The 9,592-nt window shown below is 44.5% G+C and overlaps 1 protein-coding gene across 1 annotated transcript in view; it reads left to right on the top strand.

The window, feature by feature from the left end:
- Window positions 1-4,779: 4,779 nt before the first annotated feature.
- LEKR1 (leucine, glutamate and lysine rich 1) overlaps window positions 4,780-9,592 on the top strand; it is a 279,264-nt gene continuing 274,451 nt past the window's right edge. Inside the window, exon 1 of the mRNA XM_040349234.1 lies at window positions 4,780-4,899. The gene's annotated coding sequence lies outside the window, so the exon portion shown is untranslated. The remainder of the gene's footprint in view (window positions 4,900-9,592) is intronic.

Here is a 9,592-nt window from a genome sequence, read left to right as displayed (position 1 = left end):
GATATCGGTGTCCACATTGGATAAAATTCCCTTCTGTTATTTTATTTTTGGCAGTAGTTCAAATTATGGAGCTCTATGTGTTGGTAATTATATTAATTTATTTAAGCAGCAGCTCACAAGATTAATATTAGTCAGAGTCTCACCCAAACGGTTTTGGTCTATTTAACATTTTAAATTCCTACCTAAGAAAACACACTGTTTGCTATCACACCACTTACTATCACCCTCATTGACCAAAGAGAAGAAGCTACTGCACTCCTAAACAATTCAGTTTAACCACTTGCCGCCCGACTTATTACAAAATTATGGCGGCAAAGTGGTTTCAATATCCTGACCCAACGTCATATGATGTCTTCAGGATATTGAGCTGCTGCGCGCCCCCGGGGGGGCGCATCGCGGCGATCGTTGTTGCGGGGTGTCAGTCTGACACCCAGCAACAACGATCTAGGTAAAGAGTCATGGCTGATCACGATGTAAACAAGAAGAGCCGGTTATCGGATTTTCCTCACTCGCATCTGTCAGACGCAAGTAGAGGAGAGCCGATTGGCTGCACCTTTGACAGGGGGGGTTTGTGCTGATCGATTATCAGCGCAGCCCCCCCGAGGATGCCCACACTAGACCACCAGGGATGCTACCAGACCCCCAGGGATGCCCACCACCAGGTATGCCACCCTAGACCACCAGGAATGCCAATCAGTGCCCACAATAGATGCCAATCAGTGACCACAATGGGCATCACTGATTGGCAGACATCATTGTTTGGCACTGATTGCCATCCATCAGTACAATATAATACAGTACATCTGTGCTACCTATCAGTGCCCATCCATGCCCATCCATGCCACCTATCCGTGCCACCTATCAGTGCCCATCCATGCCGCCAATCTGTGCCCATCCGTGTTGCCTATCCGTGCCCATCCATGCCGCCTATCTGTGCCCATCCATGCCGCCTATCTGTGCCTATCCATGCCACCTATCAGTGCCCATCCGTGCTGCATATCAGTGCCACCTATCAGTGCCCATCAGTGCCGCCTATCAGTGCCCCATCAGTGCTGCATATTAGTGCCCATCATCAGTGCCCATCAATTCTACCTCATCAGTCCCACCTCATTGGTGCCAAATCATCGGTGCCCATCAGTGCCGCCTTATCAGTGCCCATCAGTGAAGCCCCATCAGTGCCCATCAGTGAAGGAGAAAACGTACTTATTTACAAAGTTTTGTAACGGAAACAAAAAAAAAGCATTTGTTTTTCAAAATTTTCGGTCTTTATAATTTTTTTGGCAGAAAATAAAAATCGCAGAGGTGATCAAATACCACCAAAAGAAAGCTCTATTTGTGGGAACAAAATGATAAAAATTAGTTTGGGTACAGTGTAGCATGACCGCGCAATTGTCATTCAAAGTGCAACAGCGATGAAAGCTGAAAATTGGTCTGGGCAGGAAGGTGTACAAGTGCCCTGTATGGAAGTGGTTAATTGTGGAGCCCGACATTTCCTTACATATCATAGCTAACAGCCCAAGTCTGGACCCCAGTTGATGAGAACACTTGACCCATGAAAAACATCAAACAGGGGAGTTGAAGAGGTACCCCAGAAAGTGTCTATGGTACCATCTTTCATACAGATCTTTGATGTGCATATTGTAGCTCCTTTTATAGCACCTCCACCTTCCAGAACTGGACTGGAACAGTGGATAGTGGATGGAGTGAATGAAAGAACCTAGGGATATGCCCTATATAGTGCATAGTGCGAGTTTGAGAATTTTGGGTTCTGAATTCTTTCTAACTGAACATATGGAGATGTTCTTGTGGTGTGATAGACTACATTGTGGCCTACCTTATCGGTTACCAATCTTATGGCCTTTAAACATTAGGTAAACTACCCCCGGGAAAGACTACTAGAAGCTTCCTCCTGACAGACAGGAGAAGGAAAGAAATAAATGGAAATGTCTCAGAAATCTGAAGCTCGTCAGTGAAAGAAAAACATTTGGGAAAATACTAAAGCAGGGAGCAAGTCCTGTCTAATGACTGTCCAAAGGAAAACTGAACCTTTCAGTAATGGATACGTCTCTCCAAGGAGGAAGAAAGTAGCATTCAAGTGCAGAAACCTTACACTGGAATGCTCTGACCCACAGTAAAGTCCCCTGACTTGGGGCACTCTCTGATCTGGAAGAAGAGACTCAAATGCCTCGTACACATGACCGGTTTTCCTGTCGGGAAAACTGCCACGACAGCTTTTGGCCGGGAATCCCGGCCGTGTGTATGCTCCATCGCAGTTTTCCTGACAGGCGGGAAAAATGGCGGGAAAAATTAGAACATGTTATCTTTTTTCCCGCTGGGGTTCCCAATGTTTTTTAAGACGGCAGTTTACCTATGTGGAAAACCTGCGGTGGAGCATACACATGGCCGGGTTTCCCGACCAAAGCTCTCATGGCAGTTTTTCTGCCGGACAACCCGGCCGTGTGTAGGGGGAAAAAGCTACCGAGCAGGTTCTCGGTTTTCCCCTCGGTTTTCCCATCTGAGGCCCCGTACACACGTCCGAGGAACTCGACGGGCAAAACTCATCGTTTTGCTCGTCGAGTTCTGTGTGAAGCCGCCGAGGATCTCGGTGAGCCAACTTTCCTCATTGAACAATGAGGAAATAGAGAACATGTTCTCTATTTGGCTCGACGAGGAACTCGTCGGCTTCCTCGGCCAAAAGTGTACACACGCCGGGTTTCTCGGCAGAATTCAGCTCCCATCGAGTTTCTGGCTGAATTCTGCCGAGAAACTCGGTCATGTGTACGGGGCCTGACTTTTTACCGCCGGGAAAAACGATCGTGTGTACAAGGCATCAGGCTAAATTTGAGTATGCTTTCATCCGAGAGGTCATCCTATGGATTTGAGAGGGAACTATCGCATCCTCTACCAGAGACATTTTTTTGGTTCAAAGAGACCGTCTTGGTGTCTAGCCCATAAGCCATAATCTCTAACATGGAGAAAAAGTCAAAGGTAGGCAGACCATATTAGAAGGGTATTTTTCTGCAATTCCACTACCCCTATTGGGAGGAGATAGGAAATGGTCAGCTACCTATTGGTAAGAGGATGTGGATCAACAGGGCGTGGCCTCTCTTAGTAAATATTTGGAGCTGAGCAGGCCCGCTCATTTGTGACCTAAGGCTATTAGATACTTTTTCATTTTTGACTAAATGTGGTTTGCAGCTAATGGTATAATGTTCCAGAATGGTGCCAGAATCTTGAAAACTGAACCTAAAAATGATTTCCTGCGCATTCCACAGAGGGGATAAAAAAGCACTAGAAAGCACACGAGGACCAGTGCTGTGAGCCAGGTCCTGTAGTGCTGGAAGACACTGAGGCGTAAGGTTACCCAAATAAAAAACAGCCGTAAAAACTGATCATTGTGGACCTTGTAGGTCAATAGTTTAAATCCGCTAGTACATATAACACTCATATCCCCCAGACTGACAAAGCTGCTATCCAAAGCTGTCCCCTGTGCTCCTTCATCCAGAGTGAGGGCACTCTAATGCAGGAGGTGTGTTACTGGCCAAATCATCAGGTAAAAACAGAGGAAAAAAAAGCTTAAAAAAAAAAAAAACAATGCCGCCACCACATCTAATGATTGGTAAAGCTGCAATATATTACTTGTTGAATAGCTCGTAACTGTCCCTGATTTCGAGGGACTGTCCCTGATTTGGAGCAATGTCAGGTAAAAACAGAGGAAAAAAAAGCTTAAAAAAAAAAAAAAACAATGCCGCCACCACATCTAATGATTGGTAAAGCTGCAATATATTACTTGTTGAATAGCTCGTAACTGTCCCTGATTTCGAGGGACTGTCCCTGATTTGGAGCAATGTCCAGGTGCTCTGGACTGAAGAGTCAAAATAGAAATATTTGGCTGTAGCAGGAGGCAGTTTGTCCACCAAAGGGCTGGAGAACGATACAGTAATGCTGCATTCACACCTTGGGCGTTTTGAATCACGGGCAAGATAGTTGCGATTCTACAGCAATTTTAAAACGTTCTGCCAAAATGACAAATCGCACAATGTGAATTTCAAGCGCCATTCATTTTAATGGCACCTAAAAACGCGATGTGGTTCTGCAGCGGATGTTGTGCGATAAATTGCACTGAATTTGCAGCAAGCCGCGTCGCACAAAGCTTGTCACTTGAAAGAAGCTGCTGAACCTTTTTTTCAGTGTCAAGCTTCACACAATGCAGATTGCCGCAATTGCATTGCACCTTATTGCCCGACAATCGTAACAGAACTGCACCGCGTTTTTTTTAGGTGCCATTAAAATGAATGGCATCTGAAATTTGTGTTGGCATTTTAGTAGCGTGTTACGGGCAGAATTGTGGCGATTCTGTCCAAAATTCAAAATGCCCAGGTGTGAACAGAGTCTAATGAGTGTGTTCAGGCAACAATGAAGCATGGTGGAGGTTCCTTGCAAGCTTGGGTGCTGCATTTCTACACATGGAGTTGGAGATTTGATCAGGCTATTTACACACATTTATTTTCTTACAGATAACACACAAAGATCAGATACAAAGCCTATCAATTCATTATATATCAATCAGCAGTTGCTGTCTTCGAAATAAACTTTTATTATCATTTGCACACTGGCTATGTTTTAGAAGAGTGTATATTTTGTATGCAATGCTCCGTTCAGTTTACACAAAACTTAGATAAGCCATCTGTAACAACTGCTAATCAACTTCCGCCAACCTCTGCGCTACAACTTCCGCCAACCAAGGCACGCTGTCATCAGGGACAGCGAGAGGATGCAGAGAGAGCGGGTGGGGAGGAGCCTCATCACCATGACAACGAAGGACGCCTAAGCGCTGCCAAGAAGTACACGTGGATAGCGCAGTCGGTGTTCCGGTGGAGCGGCTCCGGCGATCTCGGGGTATGTGTGTGTGATGTGTTTGTTCCCCCGGGAGGGCTGAACTCTTCATCACCTGCAGAATACTTTTCAGTCATCTGTTCCTGGGCATCATCTCTTCCTGACTCCATAAAGAATGTGTGTTTGTTATTGATGTGTACTTGCACATCAGTTCTATTTGCTATATAATTGTAATGGTTGCATTTGAAGAGAACCTGTCACCTACATAAAATTGCAGAATTTTTTTTTTTTAAAGATCTCTTGCATGCCATGTTTGTACTGATCTTTGCACAGGTGCATTGTTGTCAATGGAACAATGCATAAAGATCAGTATTACAGTGATGATTACAGAGTCGTAAAATAAAAACTTTACGTTTGAGTGCATCAATTTACAGTGCAGCCAGTGTCATCTGTGAGAAGAGGAAGAGCAGGGTTGCAGGCGGGACACCGCTGCCTCAGTTAAGGAGTCAGGGTATGTTACTTTACAAACCACTTTAATGCCCAAGTAGTGACACGGTTTATGTGTCACGTGACCGTCGTGATTGGCTGTCACAATGGTCACATAATTGGAGGACCATCCAACTGGCTTCCAGTCAGAAGCTGTAATCAAGAGTTGTCAGAGTTGCTTAGTCAGTGTGGGTGGGCATCAGGGGCGGACTAACCATTCGGGCACTCGGCACTGCCCGAGGGCCCCATGCCACTAGGGGGCCCCATCAGGGCTGCAAGCCTTAGTAAAACCAGGGACAGTATGTAAAAATCTGTGTTTTTTTTTTACATATGTCCCTTATTGACATCCTTTTGGTCTAAAAATCACAAGATTATAGCTGCCCTGCCTCTCCAGTACCTTCTCAGTGTGTGTATGTATACTGTGTGTGTGTATATATATGTATACTGTGTGTGTGTATACTGTGTGGCCCCATAATCTATTGCCTGGGGGCCCCATAATCTCCTATTGTCCGGGGGCTTTCTTTCAGCACACAACATGTTGCCATTGATGCACATTGTACGACAGCTGGATGTTAAAGCTCCTCTTTCTTGCTTCTGCATATATGCATTACACTGTTGGCAAGTTGGTAACATGGATAACCTTTCCATAATTGCCAATATCCCCAGATGAGCCGAGAGGACACTTTCTTTAGGGTGATAAGGCTTAGTACAGTGAGCTCTGGCCCATGGCAGGCAATACGCTCGCTGAAGTTTAAGCACTGTAGCACTGCAAGATGAAATCTCATTGGCTGCAGATCATGTTTGCTTTATGGTATAAGTCTTGACGGTTTGCCTCTTAAAGCAGAGTTTTTCCCAAAAGTGGAACTTCTGCTTACCTGATTCCTCCCATTTGGCATCTTTCTGGGGTGGAACAGGTACCTGTTTTTTACATGTCAGCAGCTCCGCCCTCCTCCTCCCTCCCCTTCTGCCGGACCAGTGCAGTAGGGACCTGGCAGGAGACCTCCTGAGTTTTATTGTACTGAATATGAAACAAGATACATAGGGCCTGATCCACAAAAACCCGGCTGAGATGCGGCGGGGAAAAAAAATAAAAATAAAAAATTTGACAGCGTCGCGGGAAAGAAGGGTCTACTTTTACATGGTGTACTAACTTTACACTTTGTAAAAGCAGCCCTAATTTTGCGACGGCAAACTAATACTTACGGAGAAAAAACAAAGCGTAAAAGCTTTGTGGATCTCCGTAAGTGCTAATTTGCATACCCGACGCTGGATTTCGACGAGAAATGCCCACAGCGGCGGATGCGGTACTGCATCCTAAGATCCGACAGTGTAAGTCCCTTACACATGTCAGATCTTCTGCCTATCTATGAGAAACTGATTCTGTGGATCAGTTCCAAAGATAGAAACAGGGATACGACGGCGTATCAGTAGATACGCCGGCGTATCCCTTTTGTGGATCAGGCCCTTAGTTCTGAAATGATTTTGGCGCGTACAATGGGATAGGGACGCAGTTCAGCTTTGGGGTGCTGGTTTTGGGCATTCTCAGTGCTCACTCTCCCCCCCACCCTCACCCCCCTTTTTTTTCCGTAACCATTTCCAATCCTACCCCCCTTTTTACCCTTTCTTCCGTCTTTCCTACTGTAAATGCACTCTTCCTATTCTATCTTATTAAATTGTTGGAGATCATTTTGTTTGTTCAGACTGGATGTTCTGATCTGCTTATTGTTTTGCGGGCTGCCGCAAATGTCTTGATTCATTTATACCTACTCTACTTTTATAGGCTACATGTTCTGCTTATTAATAGGCTTTTTATACTGTTGGGTGTGTTTACATTCTCAGCAGCTACGTTCCAGCTGCCTAACATCTTTTGGCTTTTTCGAAAAGTTTTCTTACACTATGTTTTGTACCTTACTTACTACTTATTCAATGAAAATTGGTTAAAAGCAAAATGATTACCCAATGCTGAATGCCGCTGTTACATTTGTTATTGAACAGTAAAACATTACATTATATACCCAGAATGATTGAGAGTTCTATCAGTGACATATACTGGCCCAGTGCATCTGGTTGATTGAACTGCGTCACTACACTACTTGATGGTACCTACCAGCATTGATATCAGTCACATTGCTATTGATTATGGCCAGCCTAAGACAGGTAAAAATTAGAACACTGGACTTGAGCCACTGGCGAATATAAATCAGTTGTTCCATGTGACGACATTATTGTACTATGTTGGGCTGCTTCTCTTATTTTATCTGATCCACTTATTACATAGTTAGTTATAAGTGTTGCCAACCTACCAGATTAAAATTTACTGACACAACATCCAAAATTTACTGGCACAATTAAGTGCAAATTAGGCCCCATGCACACGAGACGCTGGTAAACTCGAGTTCAGAGGAATTTGGGCATTTATTTCAAATGCCCCTGAACACATTTAATGTTATCCTATGTGTCCATGCACACATTCACATTTTTTTTGCGTTTTAAAGCAGTTGGGTTTAGGCTCGTTTTTTCAGGAGCAAAATTTTGGGTTCAGATGCAAAAGTTTTTGCGTTTCAAAGCTTTGAGAAGGTCTACAATGTCTTTGTTGTAAACGCTGATAGCCCAAACGCGGTAAAACGCCGCTAAACGTGGCAAAACGCAGCGCAATTTCGCGGCAGAAACGGGCGTTTTAAACGCCGGGTTTTGCCTTTGAAAACTTGTTTTTACATGTGTTTGCATTTGCTTCTCGTGTACATGGGGCCTTAGGCCCCATGCACACAAGAAGCAATTACAAACACCTCTAAACTCACGTTTTCAAAGGCAAAAACGGGCGTTTAAAACGCCGGTTTTTGCAGCGAAATTGCGCTGCGTTTTGCTGCGTTTAGCGGCGTTTTACCGTGTTTGCGGCTGTCAGCGTTTATCTCAAAGACATTGTAGACCCTCCCAAAGCTTTGAAACGCAAAAAAAGCTTCTAAACCCAAAATTTTGCGTCTGAAAAATCGGACATAAACCCAACTGCTTTAAAAGCCAAAAAACGTGATTGTGTGCATGGACACATAGGATAACATTAAATGTGTTCAGGGGCAGTTGAAAAAAATGCCCAAATTCCTCTGAACTCGAGTTTAGCAGCGTCTCGTGTGCATGGGGCCTTAGAGTATTTAGGCTACAACAAATGCAATATGCAATTAGCAATATGATTTAAGGTAGATAATAAGGCACAAAACATTTTTTTTTTTTTTCGATATAGTAAATAAGTAGCTCCGGGATAGGAGATCAAGAAATTAGAATGGGCGGCACACACACATAAAATTGACAGATTAGAATGGGCGGCACACACAATCCCAGTGACACTGACAGCAGTGTGCAGCAGCACAGATGATGATGAGACCTCACTGACACAAAACGTCCCAGTATCAGTCTCTCTCCAAGCCAAGTGGTCTCTCCAGTCCACTCAAGTCTAAACAGCACTGACAGTCGCGGTCCCAGCCTGCCTTGCTCCCATACTGCAGACCCACACACAAGGCTCTGGCCGCTCTGCTTGGCTCCATTGCACCATGACATCACATGACATGCTCAGGCACTGCCTCTACCAGAGCCGCCTGATCACACTGTAGCAGGCACTCGGATGGTCTCAGGCAGCTCCGGACCAAGCCGAGTGTCGCAGCCATATTTTTTACTGGCAACCTTTTACTTTTACTAGCATTTACAGTCAGGAGAAAATTGCCCATTTTTTACTGGCTGCCAGTAAAAATACTGACGGTTGGCAACACTGTTAGTTAGTCAGGTTGAAAAAAGACACAAGTCCATCACCCTCAGTTGATCCAGAGGAAGGAGAAAAACCCCAGCAGAGCATGATCCAATTTGGTACAGCAGGGGGAAAAAAGTCCTTCCTGATCCCAGAGAGGCAATCAGATTTTTCAACGTAATCTATAAATATCAGTACCCAATTATATTATGTATATTTAGGAAAGAATCCATTATTAGTAGTGTGTTTTTTGTTTTTTATCTTGACATTGCATGTGAAAATGTATTATTGCACAATTTACTATTCACCTTTACACCATATTTAACCACTTGAAGAAGATTTACCCTCCTTCATTACCAGGCCATTTTTTTGTGATATGACACTGTGTTGCTTTAACCTTCCTGGCGGTATTCCCGAGCGTGACTCGGGGTGGATTCACACAGTGTCCTCCTGTGCCGCCGATCTCCGTTCCCTGCGACGTTACGACGCACGGGGGCGGAGATCGGCGCCAAATTCAAAAAGGTAAACAAACACTAT

This window comes from Rana temporaria, chromosome 4 (genome assembly GCF_905171775.1).
Source record: "Rana temporaria chromosome 4, aRanTem1.1, whole genome shotgun sequence".
Taxonomy (NCBI): Eukaryota; Metazoa; Chordata; class Amphibia; order Anura; family Ranidae; genus Rana; species Rana temporaria.
Note: the sequence above shows the minus strand (reverse complement) of the source record. Positions and strands in the feature narration are given on the sequence as shown.